Source organism: Macaca thibetana, chromosome 14 (assembly GCF_024542745.1).
Source record: "Macaca thibetana thibetana isolate TM-01 chromosome 14, ASM2454274v1, whole genome shotgun sequence".
Classification (NCBI taxonomy): domain Eukaryota; kingdom Metazoa; phylum Chordata; class Mammalia; order Primates; family Cercopithecidae; genus Macaca; species Macaca thibetana.
Window position 1 is genome coordinate 88,810,333 of NC_065591.1, and position 18,472 is coordinate 88,828,804.

The following is an 18,472-nucleotide window of genomic DNA, read 5'->3' on the forward strand; positions in this document are numbered from 1 at the left end:
TATTTTGCATATAGAATCATTTATAACATATGGTTGTTCTCCTTTTCCAGCCACATCATGAGCTTAACTTGTTTACTAATTTTTACTGAAACATATACAATATGTTATCAGTATGATTCAACAAATATTTATTGAGCACTCACTATGGGTCAGGACATCAGTGATATGTCAGAAATCTAATAATGAATAAAATACAGAGCCTGTCCCTGAAAGGATAGTAATCTGGTAGAAGAATATCAAAGTAAAAGAAAATTATATTAAAATATAATATCCGATGTATAGAAATAGGTCCATGAAGTTCTGTGGGAGCACATAGTTGGGAAGAAGATGATTTGTCTAGGCCAGCACTATTCAATAGAATTACAATGTGAGTTATGTATGTAATTTAAAATTTTCTAGTAGTGATATCAAAAAGAAGTCGGTGAATACATTTCATAATACTTTTATTTAATCCAATATATCCAAAATATCCTTTCAACATGTAATTAATATAAATATTATTAATGAGGTAGTTTATATTCTTTTATTTATTTCTTTCTTTTGAGTTAAGACTTTGAAATCTGGGATGCATTGTGTACTTCCAGTCCGCCTTAGTTTGGATTAGCCACACTTCAAGCGCTCAGTAATAACATGTGCATAGCGGTTATTCAGATAACACAGATCCAGGAATTTAAAGAGGGAATTTAATAATGACTTGGGTCTTGGAGGTTGAAGAGGAATTCCTAGATGTAAGAGACAAAATATGACATTCATGCCAGGGGAACAGGATATACAAATGCACAGAGATGTCCAAGTGTGTTGACAGAAGTTCCGTAGTGTAGGCGTGGCAGAAAATTGACACAGAAAACAAGGTTGATGTTGAAATCTAACAATTATCCTTAAAGACCTAATGAAAGTAGGTTTAATAGCTAAGAGAGTGTTATAATATTATTACAATTTCTTTGCTTTATGTAATATTTATAGAGTGCTTATTATGTGTCCAGTAGTGTCCTAAGCACTTTTTATATATTAACTTGTTTAACCTTTGAAACAACCCTGTGAAGTTGATATTATTATTATCTATCCCATTTTATAGATGAGAAAACTAAAACGTAGTTTTAGGAGGTCAAATAATCTGCCCAGGGGCACACAACTAATAAGTGGAGAAACAGAATTTGACTCCTAAATCTGTGTTATATTGGCTTTATAAGTCACTGCCACCACTAGAGCATATAGATCCAGTGATGAATTTAATGTTCTGCATAGATAGTAAAGGTGAAATAATTAAGAACTATCAAAGTTGTAAAATGAGCTAATGAGGCAAATTTGTTTTCCTAAAAGTAAAAACTGATTGAAGCCTAAATAAAATTCAAAGTTGTGAAAACAAATGTGATAAACAGTTAATTACATTTTAGGAATGTAGTGTGTGCTACATAAATAGTCCCTAATGTTTATTAATAAATAAGATGAATGAATTTGAAAAGTTCATTTTACTCCAGGGAGTTTCTATCAATTCCCTGAAAATATAATTTAAAAAATGCATTTGGCTGGGCGCTGTGGCTCACACCTGTAATCTCAATACTTCGGGAGGCCAAGGCAGGTGGATCACCTGAGGTCAGGAGTTTGAGACCAGCCTGACCCACATGCCTCTACTAAAAATACAAAATAAGCTGGGCGTGGTGGCGCATACCTGTAATCCCAGCTACTTGGGAAGCTGAGGCAGGAGAATCTCTTGAACCTGGGAGGCAAAGGTTCTGGTGAGCTGAGATCCCCCATTGCACTCCATCCTGGGCAACAGGAGTGAAACTCTGTCTCAAAAAAAAAAAAAAAAAAAAAAAAAAAAAGCACTTCTGTTGTGTTTTTAAGAGACACATCTACTATATAAACAGCTTGTAAATAAAAGGATGAAAAAGTTATACCATGAAACACTAACCAAAAGAAGCTAGTGTTGCTGTATTAATATTAAAAAAATAGACTTTATGGCAAAAACACTGTTAGAGATAAAGAGGAAGATTTAATAATGATCACTAATTAAGCTCACCATGAAAGTATAATTTTCTGGCCGGGCGCGGTGGCTCAAGCCTGTAATCCCAGCACTTTGGGAGGCCGAGACGGGCGGATCACAAGGTCAGCAGATCGAGACCATCCTGGCTAACCCGGTGAAACCCCGTCTCTACTAAAAAATACAAAAAACTAGCCCGCTGAGGTGGCGGGCGCCTGTAGTCCCAGCTACTCAGGAGGCTGAGGCAGGAGAATGGCGTGAACCCGGAAGGCGGAGCTTGCAGTGAGCTGAGATCTGGCCACTGCACTCCAGCCTGGGCGACAGAGCGAGATTCCGTCTCAAAAAAAAAAAAAAAAATATAATTTTCTAAAGCTTTCTTTATCTAATTGCATAGCCTAGAAATTTATGAAATGAAAATTGATAGCATTAAAAAGATGATAGAAAAACATAATAGTTGTGGGTGAATTTAACCACCTTTCTCAGGAACTTACTGAATATGTAGACATAAAACCTATCAAAATATTGAAAACTTGACCATTACATTGAAACAATCTCAACATAATTGACTTACATGCAACTTTGCCCCTTAATTGTAGACCACTCATTAAGTCCACATAGAAGTTTTGTGAAATTAATTATGTCTTGGATCAGAAAGCAGACTCAATATAATGCAAATGATTTAAATTATATTTGCTAACCATAGAGCATTTAAGCTAAAAATTAATATCAAAAGGATTTTTTAAACACTTATATGTTTAGAAACAAGTAAACAAACTTGTAAATAACACATACCTCGGGGAGAAAGTGACAAATTTAGTAATATCAAACTATTTTGAATTGAATGTATAAAATATTCAACATATCAAAACTTCTGGAGTGTAGCTAAAGTGTGTATAGAGTGGAATTTAAATTACTATTTGTATATTTTAGAAAAAGAAAAGTTTAAAAATAAGCTAGACATTCATCTCAAGTAACTAGAACAGTAACAGCAAATTGAATGTAAAGTAGAAGAAAATAAATAGTAAAGAGTAAAATGAATAAAAATGAAAGAAATGTAATAAAAATAATACAAGTACTGATAAAAAGATCAATAAAATCGGCAAACATCTGTTGAGACAGACACTCCACGTTAAAATTTCATGAATAGTAGAACAGTGCTTTGATCTCTCTCTCTTTCTCTGTTTCTGAAATAGATAACATTAATTTTCAAAGCTGAACTTTCTTTGCATCATAAACATGAAAAAAATGCTCAAATTGAGTCATGAAAAATAATTAACACCTTTATTTCCTGTCATCAAGTTATGCACATATTTAATGTATCACACATTCCTAGAATACTGCTATTGTTTCTTCTGTTTCCCCCACCCTGCCTCTTCTAATGCGCAGTTGCAGCTTCCCTTAGGTCTGAGAGTTGAACATAGTAAAAACAGAGAAAAGTTTAGCTCAAAGAATCTTAGGAAACTTAAAAAGCTTTGATATTCTCTAGTCTTAAGGGAGCTTGAGATCTAATACCTCAAATACAGCCAAAAAGTGAAGCCCTTTATCAAGTAGCAATATTTTCATGGTCTTTTTTCAGTTCAGCCCTCTCCTATCACAAAACCGATCTATAAACCATAATCAGCAATGGGTGTGTTTCCACCCTAAATTGAAGGCATTTTTCTTTAGCAATCCCAGGTAATATCTTATTTTTGAATGCTTTTGACATGTTTTAATACACTTGACTCAACTATTAGTAATTGAAAACACTCCTTTGGTTCTATATACCTTAACACTGGACACAAAAGACATGCTTAGATTCATACATATCATCCGCTTTGGCTTACATCCACACATCATAGATAACACAGACACAACATTTAAATAAATCCAACGTGGCATTCAAGAAGGTTAAAAGACAGTCTCAGCTATAAAAGGAAGGCTTAAACAATCAACTCCAGATATTCTCTAATCACAAAAAGAGACTAAAAATAGTTTAAGATAAAGGGAATGTCATCAGATAGCACAAATCATAGATAAGAAACTGCAGTCTGTTGGAATTTAAAAGCACTTTTGAGGGGGAAGATAAGGAAGAGGAACATAGACCAATTCAAGCAGAAAATGTCTACCAAGGCCAACTTCGACCTTGAGAATGCTTAGTACTTATTGTATTTTAATCATTTCTGTAGTATTATAGTCATGTTAAATCTTGAAATTTTACAGAAGAGCAAAAGAATTGTCAAGATACATGTGAAAAAATTAACATTAGGAGCTTAGCTATGTAGATTTATTTTAAAGATAAACTAAGACAATGAAGTTTTATAAGCATAGATATATGAGATAAAAGATCAGAATAGTGATCCTAGAACAATAAATCTAACCCAGGTATGACAAACGTGGAGAAAGATACTTCCTTAAAATGGTATCAGGGCAATTGATTATATTAAATAACACCAAAATATATCAATTCCACACAGATAAAAGACTTAAATATGAATATCAAGACAATGTAAATTGTAGAAAATAGCAAAGAGAAATTTCTTTATGATATCATGATAGGAAAGTATTTTTAATAAAACACAAGCAGCGCAAACTATAAATGAAAAATTCAATAAATTAACATGAAAAAGAGTATTTTATTTTAATCAAAAGACAGTATTGAGAGGGTAATAAGCCAAAATTTTAAGAAGAAATTTTTAATGCATGTAATTAACAGATAGTAATATCTAATATATATGTATATATATAGTATATTTATCCACAGTTAAAATAATACATGCATATATACATATGTATTTTTTATATTAATGATAAATAAGGACACAAACATCCAATAAACATAGATCAAACTTAGGAACAGATATTCCATTATTAGATATCCAATAAACAAATATAAATATTCTTAGCCTCTTAGTAATTTGGGGAATCACAATGAAGCGCCATTTTACACATACCTTACTGGCAAAATTAAGAAGGCTGACTCTAATAATGTTGGCAAGACTTAGTGAATTTTCTATAATTTTCTAAAGCCTTTTGGAACACAATTTGCTATCACATACTAAAATTAAAAGTATTCCCAGCATAGGATGTCATAATTCCATTCACGAGCATGTGTTAATAGAAATTTTTGTACGTATGCTCGAAGAAATGCAAAATAAATTTCACAATAACTTTGGTAAGGAAAAAAAGTATGATAGAGAAAAATACGTATTGATAGGAGATTGGATTTAAAAAGTTGGGGTAAAATTATATAATGGAATATGACTAAGTAGTACAAATAAATTGACTGCAATACTTACTAAAAATGATGTACCTCAGAAACAATATATCAAAATGAAGCCACTTGCAAAATAATATAGAGAGTAGGATAAAATTTATAATATGCAGATAGAGGAAGCAATACATTAATCATACACATATTTATAGCAGTGTAACTCTTAAAACAATCATGTGAATGAGAAACAGAACATTCAGGATAGCAGTTTCTTCCATGAAGAGAAAAGAAATTCTACTGGCAAATGGCACACAGTGGTTTTCAAGGCTATTAGTAAATTTTGGTTTCTTATACTGGTTAGTGACTTGTTAAATTTGTTATTATTGTTTATTGTTGAGAAACATGTTTTACTTTTTTTTTTTTTTACATATGAAATTTCTTAAACTTGTTTAAAAAGATTAAATGGGAGAGGAAGCACAGAGTGGTCAGTTTGAGAGCAGATATGCAACATTAAGCAGTAATCATTTGTGTCTAATAAATAAAGCAAAAAAACCCTATAATTTTTCAAACTATGTTCTCTTAGGTAGTATGGAACCACCACTAGCCAACGTGGCTGCCAACATGGTGGTTTTATATCAGTTAGGAAAATGTACCCCATTTTATGAGGGAGATATAGCACCAAGCATGGGTACAAAGCTTGGCTGAATTTTCACCTCCGTTTGCCCTTGTAACCAGGCATTATGGTTCAAGTTCAAAGTGTAGAGTCGGATGTGGTTGCCAGGGTAGAATGCTAAGAATCATAGCTTTATTTTCCGTATGTTTGGATGAAGGCCATAGAGTGGTACAAGGAAACAATATGATCCTACGTAGACGACTGTGAGGCAAGTGGAGTTCGGGAAACACTAAAGTATGGCAGATCCTGGGTGACGCTAGCTTGAACCAAAAGTAGACTGTCTTAATCAACATTTTACAGAGGAAGAAATGAAAGTTTTGTTTGTTTGTTTGTTTGTTTGTTTTGAGATGAAGTTTAGCTCGTGTTGCCCAGGCTGGAGTGCAATGGCATGATCTCCGCTCAATGCAACCTCTGCCTCCTGGGTTCAAGCAATTCTCCTGCCTCAGCCTCCCGAGTAGCTAGGATTACAGGCATGTGCCACCATACCTGGCTAATTTTGTATTTTTAGTAGAGATGGGGTTCCTCCATGTTGGTCAGGCTGAAAGTTTTATTTGAGCTCCACACACGTGACTTATAAGTCGTTCTGTGTAAGTTTTTAGTTAAGTACATTGTTTTTATCCCATAATATTATTTAATCTTTTTTGCTAAAATAACCTTTTCATTTTAGAACAATTTTAGGTTACAAAAAGTACGGTTTTAGAACAAAGAAAAATTGTGAAGATAGTACTGATATAGGAGTTTAAAAGAAATTATTTAGGCAGCTAGGGAGGGTAAAAGAGTCCTCAGTAATGTTTTCCTTTTAATAAAAATAGCCTCCAAATCATTACGTTTCTAACTAAAAGTAGCCTGTAAAATTGAGCTGCAGACATAGATAAGCAAGCTGGAAGCTTTTATGGGTGAATGCCAGCAGCTGTGCCAATAGGAAAATGTTACCTGGGGGCAAAGCCGACATGGCGGCTGTATATTCCCTTTTCTTTGTCAACCATTTGTACAGTAAGGAACAGACAACGTGGTTCCAGCCAGGTAGAGAACCCATCTGCATAATTAAAGATTAGGGTGGGGTGGCCAGCTTCTCTGTGCACTATGTAAATAGCACACCTGGTCCAACCAATCTTTGGGCCCATTGTAAATCAGACACTGCCTCCTCAAGCTAGTCTGTATAACCCCTTGCACTTCATCTCATACTGAAAGACACACTTGGGATCCCCCATTCTCTGTCTGCAGGAGACAGAGCTATTCTGTTTTTTTCTTTCTTTTTTTTTTTTTTTTTTTTTTTTGGCTTATTACCTCCGCCCTTAAGCTCACTTCTTGTGTGTCTGTATCCTTGATTCTTTCGGCGTGAGATGATGTACCTCAGGTATTTACCCCAGACAAGGATGCTGCTTCAGTGCAAAATATTTCCATACTACCATCCAGTTTCCACTATCATTAAAATCTTTACATCAGTGTTATACATTTATTGCAATTAATGAACCGATGCCGATGCATCATTTGTAAGTAAAGTCAATACTTCAAGATTTCCTTAGTTTATACCTAGTATCTTTCTGCTGTTGCTGGATTCCATCCAGGTTACCATATTGCATTTAGTTTTCATTTCTCTTTAGTTGCCCTTGGCTGTTTCAAGTTTTTCAGTTTCCTTATTTTCAATGGATTGAGGGGTATGAGAAGTACAGTTGAAGTATTTTGTGGAACATACCTCAGTTGGGTCTTGTCTCTGTCTTACACTAGAATAATGTGTTTTGGGGAAGAAGATCACAGAGGTAAAGTGCTATTTTCATCCCATTGTTTTGAGGGTACATACTATGAACATTATTACCACTGTTGATGTTAAACTTGGTCACATGGTAGATATAGTGTTTATATATAATCAGGTTTCTCCACTAAAATAACCCTTGTTCCCCATCCACGCTGTACTCTTTGGAAGAAAGAAAGTCACTATTTGTAGCTTCCACAGAGGAGTAGAAAATTTCAGCTCATTTAGGCTGGAGAATCTACATAAATTATTTGGGATTCTTCTGAATGGAAGATCTTCTCTCCCATTTATTAGTTCTTACGACATTTAGTTATATCACTGCTGACCCTTGGATATTTATTTTATACTTTGTTTTATAATCCAATACAATTTCATTTACTGTCTTGCTCAAATTGTTGCAGTTTTGGCACTTGGGAGTTCTTTCAGTTTTTCCTGTGTCTCCTTGGCAGACATCCCCATCATTGCATATTTTGTTTTATTTTGTTTCCTTTCAAAGCACTTCCTTACTTTCTGACACTACAATAAAATCCAGGCTCATCCTGTCTATTTTCTGCCCTGGTCCTAGAACCAGCCATTTATCTAAGGAGCTTTGTTTTCTTTATTGGAGAATGCTATTAGAAGCCAATATATGGGCACAATTATGTTCCTTTCTAAGGTGCTATTGTTTCTAGGCCCTCTTAGCTGGCAGAGCAAGGGGATACATGGGTGTATACTAACCAATGTATATATACATATTTATAAATATTCTGTGTAATTATATGCACCTATATTTAGGTAATCATAAGTTCATTCTGATCTCTCCAATTCTAATCCATTACCTAATGGATCATTGAAGACTTTAATCCTTGCTTATCTGTAACCTCCTTTTCAAAACAGTGAGAAAACCTGATTCCCTCCATTTTCTTAACTGTTCAATTTCACTATAAATGTATCAGAATTTCTACCCATATCCCCAAGAGAAACAGCCATCAACTAAAGTATAGCGCCCGTGCACTGCATTTTGTGCCATTAGTCTTAAAGATTCTACTGTTTTCCAAAATTACTTAGGTCAACAACATATACCTTCACCCTTTTCAATGAGATGGCTTCACATATTTTTAATACAATTAGATTGTTTTGTCAGTCTACTTTCCATCTGGGGATTCTGTATTTTCATTATAATTTTTAAATTTGCATACATTAAGCCTCATGCTTTGCTCTGTAAAATTCTATGGCTTCTGAAAAATGCAGTTTCATGTATTCATAACCACAGTATCATATGAAATATTTTCTTTGCCCTGAAAACTCCTCTTTGCTTCACCTATTAAACATTTTCCCTCCTTAATCTCTATTGTTTTGTCTTTTTCAGAATGTATAATTGGAATCTTAATGATATGTAGCTTTTTCAGACTGGCTTCTTTCACTTAGCAATACGTATTTAAAATTCATCCATTTTTTGTAGTTTTTTATGGCGGCTCATTTCTTTTTATCACCAAAAAAATTTTCATTGCATGTATGTACCATAATATGTTTATCTATCTACTAAAGAAATTTTGGTTTCTGGAGATTTTACTATTGGGATTAAAAATGCTATAAACATGCAGGTTTTTTTGTTGACATAAGTTTTTAAATCAATCAGGTCAATACCTAGGCATATGATTGCTAGATATTATGGTAAAACTATGTTTGGCTTATACGAAATTGCCAAACTGTCTTTCAAAATGGCTCTATCATTTTGAATTTTCACTAGCAATGAATGAGAATTCTTGTTGCTCCACATCCTTACCAGCAATTGGTTTTCTTAGTTTTTTAGATTTTAGCCATTTCAATAGGTGGGTAGGGGTATTTCATTGTTGTTTTAATTTGCAACTCTAATGTCAAATTATGTTGGACATCTTTCCATATGCTTATTTACCATTTTATATCTTTTGTGAGATGTCTGTTCAGATCTTTCACCTGCTCTTTAATTACTCTGTATGTTTATTGTGGAGTTTTAAGAGTTCTTTGTGTATTTTGGATACATTTGTTAGATGTGTTTCACAAATATTTTCTCCCAGTCACTGGCTTTTCTTTTCCTTCTCATTACATTGCACTTCACAGAGCAGAAATTTTTCATTTTAGTGGAACTTAACGTATCAGTTATTTCTTTTATATATTGTGCTTTTATTATTACATGTAAAAATCATCAAGAATCCTAGTTACGTAGGTTTATTCCTATGTTTGCTTCTAGAATTTTAATAGTTTTCCATTTTACATTTAGTGGTAGGATCCATTGTGAGATCATTTTTGTTAAAGGTGTAAATTATTTGTCTAGGTTTATTTTGTTATATTGTTTGCATATGGATGAGAATTGTTTCAGTCCCATTTGCGAGAGTCTTCCAATCTAGGATTATAGAATATCTCTCCCTTTCCTTTGGTTTTCTATGTTTTTTTATATTAGTGTTTTGTAATTTTCAGTACATTGGTACTATATTTGGTTATATTTATACCTAAGTACTACATATTTTTGGGTGCTATTGTAAATGATGGTTTAAAATAATTTTAAAATTATAGTTGTTTACTGCTGGCATATAAGAAAACAGTAGATTATTATATATTAATTTTGTGCCCTAAAACCTGTTATACTCATATGTTAGGTTTGTGCCACTCATTTATTATTTTTTTCACACATGGGATAAGATGGCAAGATAGGGAAATGAAGAGAGAAACAAGGTGGCGACTGTCAGTAGCGCACCCCTTCAAAAGGATGTACCTCGGGTATTTACCCCAGAGGAGGATAAGCCCATTATAGAGGTCCGGGCCCTGTGATCTGAATCAGTCCCAGCTGGCAATTCAATACAAGTGTTCCCCCAAATTAATGTACTTTATACTGAAATTGGATCTCAAGACCCCTGAAACTCTTGCAGGACAAGTAGTCAATGTGGGCCTATTGAGAATGTAGTTTATTGATATACAGTCAAATATGAGTTTATTAGAGTCAATAGGCCATGCTAATAGATTGAGTGTGAATTATATGACACAGGAGAAGAACTGATAATTAATAGCATAATTTACTAAAATTTGGAACATGGGACAAGGAAATTAAGTTTTGGATATATTGAGTTTGAGATGCCTTTAGAAATGAAATGTAAATGCTATGCAAATATTTCTTTTATCTTAGTCTAAAATTCAGATGATAAGTCAAGGTAGGAGATTTACATTTGCTATGTAACTATAGGTGGTATTAAAAGCTATGATTGAATGGGATCATCTGGAGATAAAATAGACATAGAAAACTGACTGGGTTTGAGAACCAAGCTCTGGGCCATCCCAAATTTAGAGATCAGGAAGAGGTGGAGTTTCCTACACAGGACACTGAGAAGGAGTGCCCAGTGAGGAGGGAAACAATAACAACAAGTATGGGGGTCTCTTGATAGCAGATGAAATAAGCATTTTAAGTAACAAGGATTAACCAGTGGTCAAACCCAACAGTGTAGGATAATTTACAGACAGCATCTTCAGTGGAGCAATAGAGTAAAGCCTGGATTGAGTATAAGGAGAGAATGGTAGGAGACAAAGTAAATCTATAAAGTATAAATGCTAAGAGTAATGATGGTCAGTAAGACAGACACATTCTAAAAATATATAGTTAAATAATTATTTAAATACCTGTAACAAAATATACAATTAAATACCTGTAATACATGTATCCAAGTATACAATGTACTCAACACATACACACAAAATAAATATATGCATATAAAACATATGTCAACAATTAAAGATAGATGATATAAAATCATATATAAGCAATACATATGAGAATTAGAAGTATCTATGACACATATATTTGAAAATGCATAATTTTAATAATATAAAAAGTTAAACATGCAAAGAAATGTCAGCATTCCAGCTTTACTTTGCAATAAATAAGAACATAAACTTTTTATTGAAAAAGACCTCATGCTAACCCCAGAAATCTATACCTATCCAACAATCTCAAAATATTTTAGTAACATTTATAATTAAGGGACTGATCTTTTCATTTTTGATGTCATAGACCTCTTGAATCAGAAAAGCATGAGTGTGTAATTTCTCATCTTTTTCCCACTCTGAAGTACAGGAGAGGAGAAATTATTAATGAGCTCCTGTCCTGCATTGAATTTTACTTTTGGATTATTGCTATGTGATCACAATCAAGTTATTTGAACCAAAGGAAGAGCTACACTTTTCTTCTAGAAGTTTAAATTCTCAAAAACCAATAAAGAAAACTTAAAACTCATTTACCGCTTCATAGTGAGATATTTTTCAGGCTTAAAAATAAACCACTGAGAAAACTGCTCTGTAAAATGTTTCTATTTCTTTTCATTTTTTATTTGATACATGATTTTTTAACTTGTGAAAGTTAGAAATTTTGGATACATGCACTTAATAAATGACATTAGATCATTCCTATTCTGGCTTAGATCCTTAAAAATCTTCACTTTTCTTTGGTCTTCTAAAACATTTTCACTAGCTTCCAATTTAATAGAGCAAGTGGTATATTTCTATTGATTAGAAAGTCATTGATAAAATATTGTGAGATCTGTTTTTTACCTGTAATTAAACAATACCATAGATCTTTTATTCATTGTATACTGATGATCCCTAACTTAGTACCAAACCTTACCTGACACACCATTAACAATATTTATTCTTCTTCATATCATGTATAGATTACTTTTTCTCACAGCTGGGATCTTGTTGATTTCCCTAGAGATGTTACAATGGTTTCTAGACTGTAAGCCATTTGTTTCATGAAAAGCAAGGGCTCACAACTGCAGTAACTCAGACCAATATGCTGTATTTTCAGTGGAAGATCTATAGCAATGCATGTGAGATGAATTGAAGTGATAGATCAACTCTTATAGCTGATTATTTCTTGGGATGTGGTATCTGAAACTTTTTTATTCATGGCCAGTTTCAGGGACTTAAAACTTAGCTCTTTTGTCTTATTCTGAGGGCCCAGGTGTGGGGTAGTTTGCAATTTTCAAATAATTTCCATGTACCTTGAATCATTTGCAATGCACATGTTAGACAGAAAAAAATGCATAAATTAGTTTAGGCTCTTACAGCCCAGGTCATAATCCTTATGGTTATAAATCAAAACTCAGAAATCTCTGTTGGGAATTTTGGGAATTATCCTTATATATCAAATGGAAATAAATATTTGATATATTTCTAACATTGACATAAGAGAAAAATAGTTCACATATTGAATATTTGTAGTTTCAGCAGAGTAAAAACTTTAATTATGAGATAAAAATTTAGCCTTATCATGAGCCATTCCCTTGAATTTTATGTTGGTCCAGCTGAATTACTATACTGCCACTTGAAGTTCATTCTTTGATAAACGTAACTATCTTAGAGAATAATTTTTAAAAAATCCATGTCTTAGGATAATATTTAAGACAATATTTTTGACCTAAAATTAAAAGAAAGTGTTCTTTGGGAATTTCTGCTACATTATGTGTCATGGTGTGTGATATGTTACTCATGTTATTGAATTTAATAATTGCTACATATGGAATCAGGCTCTGGAAACACAAAATTGATTAACACCTGCTTCTTGCACCTAAAGAGCTGAGCATCTATTGAATGGAGAAGGCAAACTCACAAATTACTAATTATACAGCATTAGGAACATGTTTAAAGAAATTTGAGAAATATACTAAGGAAGTCTAGAGAAGCGGGAAAGTAACCCTGAGTAGAGGAATTTGGAAAACTCTCCAGATAGGGTGACATTTGAATAAAATTCCACTCCCCTACCCAACCACAAACATTAAATTTCTTCAGAGAATCGACTACTTCATATCTAAAAAATGTAAAATGCCTAAAATCACGTTACAAAGTTCCTTAATTTGGTGACTGCAAAAGGATGTTCACTGTGTGGGAGCACTGCCAGAAAACAAATGACTATAGAGTAACTCCCTTGGAAAATTTATGGCTTCTTTGAAGCCACATTTTTAAGGCATTTTATCTTGCCAACTTCTTTTTTCCCATGTTAACAATTTCTATTGTTTAGAAGAACTATTTCGGGTGCAAAATTGTACTTAGTCATGGCTGCATAGTCAGTAAACTCTTGAGGCTTACTTCTTTAATTTACTTTCTATTATTAGCTGGACCGGTTATAGTGCAGGCATTTTTAGAACCACCTGAAATAGAATATGTCCGATGTGATATTACTCTTTCGAATGAGCAGTAGTTTTGATTAGAACATTTTATTTTCTCTGAAAATATCCCACAATCTTGGTAGTAGTATAGCACTAATGATAAAATTCTGCTTTTAAGATCTGTTTACATGAGTTTTTCCTCACTCACAGTGAATAGAAACAACAGAATAAGCGTTCTTTTCCAAATAAAGTTAATAAGAATGAAAATGTGCCTTCAGAGGATTTCTGAATCACAAATAAATGAACAAAATCCCAACCAAGCAATGTTAAGGATTAGCTTTGAGCACTCACTATCTCTTGGAAGAAAATAGAAGGAAGCTGATTATACTTTGAATGACCTATATTGAGCTACCTAATTGCCCACAGTGTCATAACCCTATTGCAGGAAAGTTCATGGTGTCAAGAGAATTTAATTGCTCCTTTTGAATGTATTGGCTTGCAGTTTCCAAACAGAAATAAAGTGGGAGGAAAAGGTGAATATAGGAGCTAAAACCTGATTATTAATTTCAAACTGCTAAATTCCTATAAGCATCTTTTCTTCTTTTCACTGATTTTATAATGGTTCACAATTTTCCTGTGTGTGACTAGTAATTCTGCTTTGCTCACCTAATTTAAACAGTATCATTTGACATTTTGGGGTTATCTAATAATGGAGTCAGCCAGGCAATCAGCTTTAGAATTATGCATTTCATGAGTGAAAGGAAAAAAAATCTTAAAAGACAGGCTGACTTGGTTTAATTTCATTGGATATTAGCATTTCTCAAAAGCAAAGCAGTATTAGTGATGGAAAGTAGGTTAAAACATTGCTGGCTTGCTAATAAGGAAAAAATATATATATATATTTTTTTCAAAAAATGACAATGTTATTGAATGAAACTTCGACATATGCAAAGTACCGAAAGTCTTTGCTTTTATGAGTCTCTTGATTTCTGAGTAATATATTTGTTAGGGGATGAGAGAAGCATAAAAATGATTATAGATCTTAAAGTGACTGATTAGTAGAAGAGTAAATAGCAGCAGGGTTAAAAGGGGAGAAAAAGGAGGTGGTATTCTTATTCTCTTTGGGGAAGGAAAAGGAAGGAGAGGAAGTGAGCCTAAGCACAGTTTAAGTGGGTAATAGGGCATGTTCAGAAGTGCTGTGCAGTGGCATTTAATGAAATTGCAAACTCTATATTCTCTCATTAAGTTGATTCATGGAGTCAGTAATAGGGGAATAAGTGGCAAGTGCGGCCTCCTGTGAAAATGACCACATGTTTCACATCCATCAGTTAGCATCTGAAAAAAGCGCCTAGGTAATGCAGTCTCTTACAGGTATTCCTCACTCTTTTTGATCTTACTTACTCTGAGCATCTTTGTGAACTTAGCACCTGCTTGCTACCCTCATCACCTGGGTATGTGATACATAAATATAGACATTCCTCCTAAAACAGCCAAAAATTTTTTCGTTATTTTATCATCTGTTTTTATGGACTGAAAACTGAATGGAAACTCTAATGATGCAGGAAAAGATGAGACATCCCCTTTCCTCTGGTGTGGTTGAACTGGTAGTAAATTAGTGGTAGAAGAAAACTAATAAACTGAAAATACACTTATTTTACGTAGTATAATTGTTGCTTAATGAAGAACTGAAATAAGAAATTTAATAAAGATAGTATTTTGCCTCTGAAATTAAAAGTTTTTAAAATCACCTTTTATTAGTCAACTTACCTGTTTTCATCTAATAATACCTAAATGGCACTATCCCCAGGAAATTACAAATTTGTATGGCCAAGAGCTTTTCAGTGAAGTAACCATGAATCCTAATCTCTTCTCTTTTTCTTGAACCTAGAAAGAGATTAAATACCCATTCAGTTAACTGATTTATTTCCCCTCTTCAAGGCTGCACAAAGGAGCTCTCTGAAGAAGAAAAAGTAATAACCCAAGGTCCCTGTCTAAAGAATTTGGGAATTTATTAGATCGAGCAGAAAGGATTTTCCTTTCATCCAATGAACTTTTCTTGTTTCTTGTGGCTGTTCGTTATTCTTATGTATGGGATAAAGCTATGCAAAACCTTCTTAAAATGCACACAACTATTTTGGGGAATATAGTTCTGATACAATTCATAAACAGTGGAATTCCTTGGGAATATTTTTATGAGTTTTTTTGACAATAAGGGATTTGGATGTATATTATCAGGAGGAAGGTAGCAGCATAAAAATGTAGAGATTTAGATTTGTGTGAAGCTCTTCTTTTGGAATGTTCAAAAACAGTGAGGAAGGGGGCAAAGCAAATGGCATCCCTCTAGTGTCCGAGATACATATTCTTATATGCAGTCCCACATCAGGATGGTGTAGAGAAACAGACTAAAGTCTAGGAGGACAAAAGACAGGATACTAAGACAGGTAACAGAATAGTTGATAGTTTTAAATCAAACAAAATCTATATTAGTTAACAGTGGCTATGCTGCCCTAAACCTCACAGCTTAAACAAAAACATTTAAATCTCAGTTTCTGTGGGTCAGGAATTTGAGAATGAAATAGATAAAAGCCTTGAGTTCAGGGTTTCTTATGAAATTGCAGTCAAGATGTCAGGTGAGGCTGCAGTTACGTAGACTGTACCGGAGCTGCTCTAGCCACTTCCATGGTGGCTCACTCACACACCTGGCAAGATAATGTTGTTTGTTTTCAAGAAGTCACAGTTCTTTGCCATATGGGCCTCTCCTTGGGGCTGCTTGAGTGTCTTGCAGACATGGCAGCTGGGTTCCTCCAGAGCAATTGATTTAAGAAACAAGCAAAGCAGATGTCACAATGTCTAAGTCTTATTTTTGAATCTGAGCGCTAATCAAGCTGCTTTTCAAATTTAAGAATTAGGATCTGCTTACCGGTAGAGGCAAAGAACAAATCTGTGCCATAGTGATCAAATAGGAGAGAAAACTTTCGCAAATCATTAAGTCCGTGTCTAAATATTAAACACTCACTTCTCTTCTTAAGCTGCTATATAAAATTACCTCCACATTATCTACTCAAAGGAAAATCAGTGGCATACATAATCCAAAATCAATTAAAAATACATTATATATTGTATGGGAGGGTGGGGAGTAATTGCTATTTTAATTATGTCTGGCCAAATTGCAATTAGTTTTTGTTCCCTGAGAACACACCTGTTAAGAGAAGGCACAAATGAGTCAGTCAGGATATGGGAAGACAAACAGAATTTTCAAAGTTTCTTTAAAAAAAAATCTACAAAGATTTTAATTTCTGTGTAGTAGTTAACATTACATCCTCTCTGTGATTAATTTGCAGGAAGGATTTTAATACACTATAAATGATTTTATGTTTTTATGCTTTTTCTATAATGCTGATAATTTGATTTCAGCATAGGATAATTCTGAGTCACAGTGTTAGAATAATAGAAAATGCAACTGGTAAACTGTGATTCCAGAAGGGAGATAAACAAAAGGCAAAGTATGAGTAAAGGTTTTGGAAATGACATTTCTAGAGAGACAAAAGAAGATGAGGGAAAATCAAGATGCCCTTTAGAACTACACTCCTGTGTCTGTTCGGTGGGAGGGAGCTAAGTTGTTTCCGGGGATTGGCAGGTCTGTGCTTTGTTTCAATATGTGTTTATGGGGAGCAGTTAGGATCTTGGATTTAAAAACACAGAAAAGCATTGTGTGTTTGAATGGAGGCTCATTTATTAATTTCACTCATTTAACCATTATTTAGGGAACATCTATTTTTAGATTTTTAGACTATTTTTAGACTCTCACAACCTTATTAACTGTAACAGAGTAAAATGAATTTACAAAATCATCTTGCTGTTTTTTTTTTTTTTTTTTTTTTTTTTTTTTTTTTTTTTTTTTTTTTTTTTTTTGAGACAGAGTCTTGCTCTGTCGCCCGGGCTGGAGTGCAGTGGCCGCATCTCAGCTCACTGCAAGCTCCGCCTCCCGGGTTCACGCCATTCTCCTGCCTCAGCCTCCCGAGTAGCTGGGACTACAGGCGCCCACCACCGCGCCCGGCTAATTTTTTGTATTTTTTAGTAGAGACGGGGTTTCACCGTGTTAACCAGGATGGTCTCGATCTCCTGACCTCATGATCCGCCCGTCTCGGCCTCCCAAAGTGCTGGGATTACAGGCTTGAGCCACCGCGCCCCGGCCTCATCTTGCTGTTTTTAAAGTGAAGATAAGAGATGACAAATACAAACTAATTGTACATACTAATTGTAATAAGTACTAGATAAGATAGTATAATATAAATGTTTTCTTTATAATGAGTACTGTCTCCCTTTTAGTTTTATGAAAATAAAATGTATTGATGAGGCTCTCGTACTAATACTTGTGATCCTATTCCTCCAATTCTATTTTGCCTAGTTTTCCTATAGGGTCTTCAGTGTAAGTTATTTCACACAAGGTTTTCAGGAGCACTTGGATATGGGCACTTTTGAGCAAGTGATTCCTCTACAAAGCTTTCTTTTTCTGGTACTTTGTCAAATTTATCTCTGAATATAAACAAATCTCATTCTGAAATCTTGGGTTAAGATACTGAGTACATTCTATGTGAGCCCAAGTTGAGTACCTTCTTTTTGTTTGTTGGCAATGCATTTGCAGAGATTTCAAGATATTTTGAAAAGTCATAAAGCACATGTGTTTACAATGATGAGGGTGTGGAGGTTAGTGCTGATACTTCTATTGAAAGTCAACTCTTTTCTTTCCTTTTCTTTATTTAAT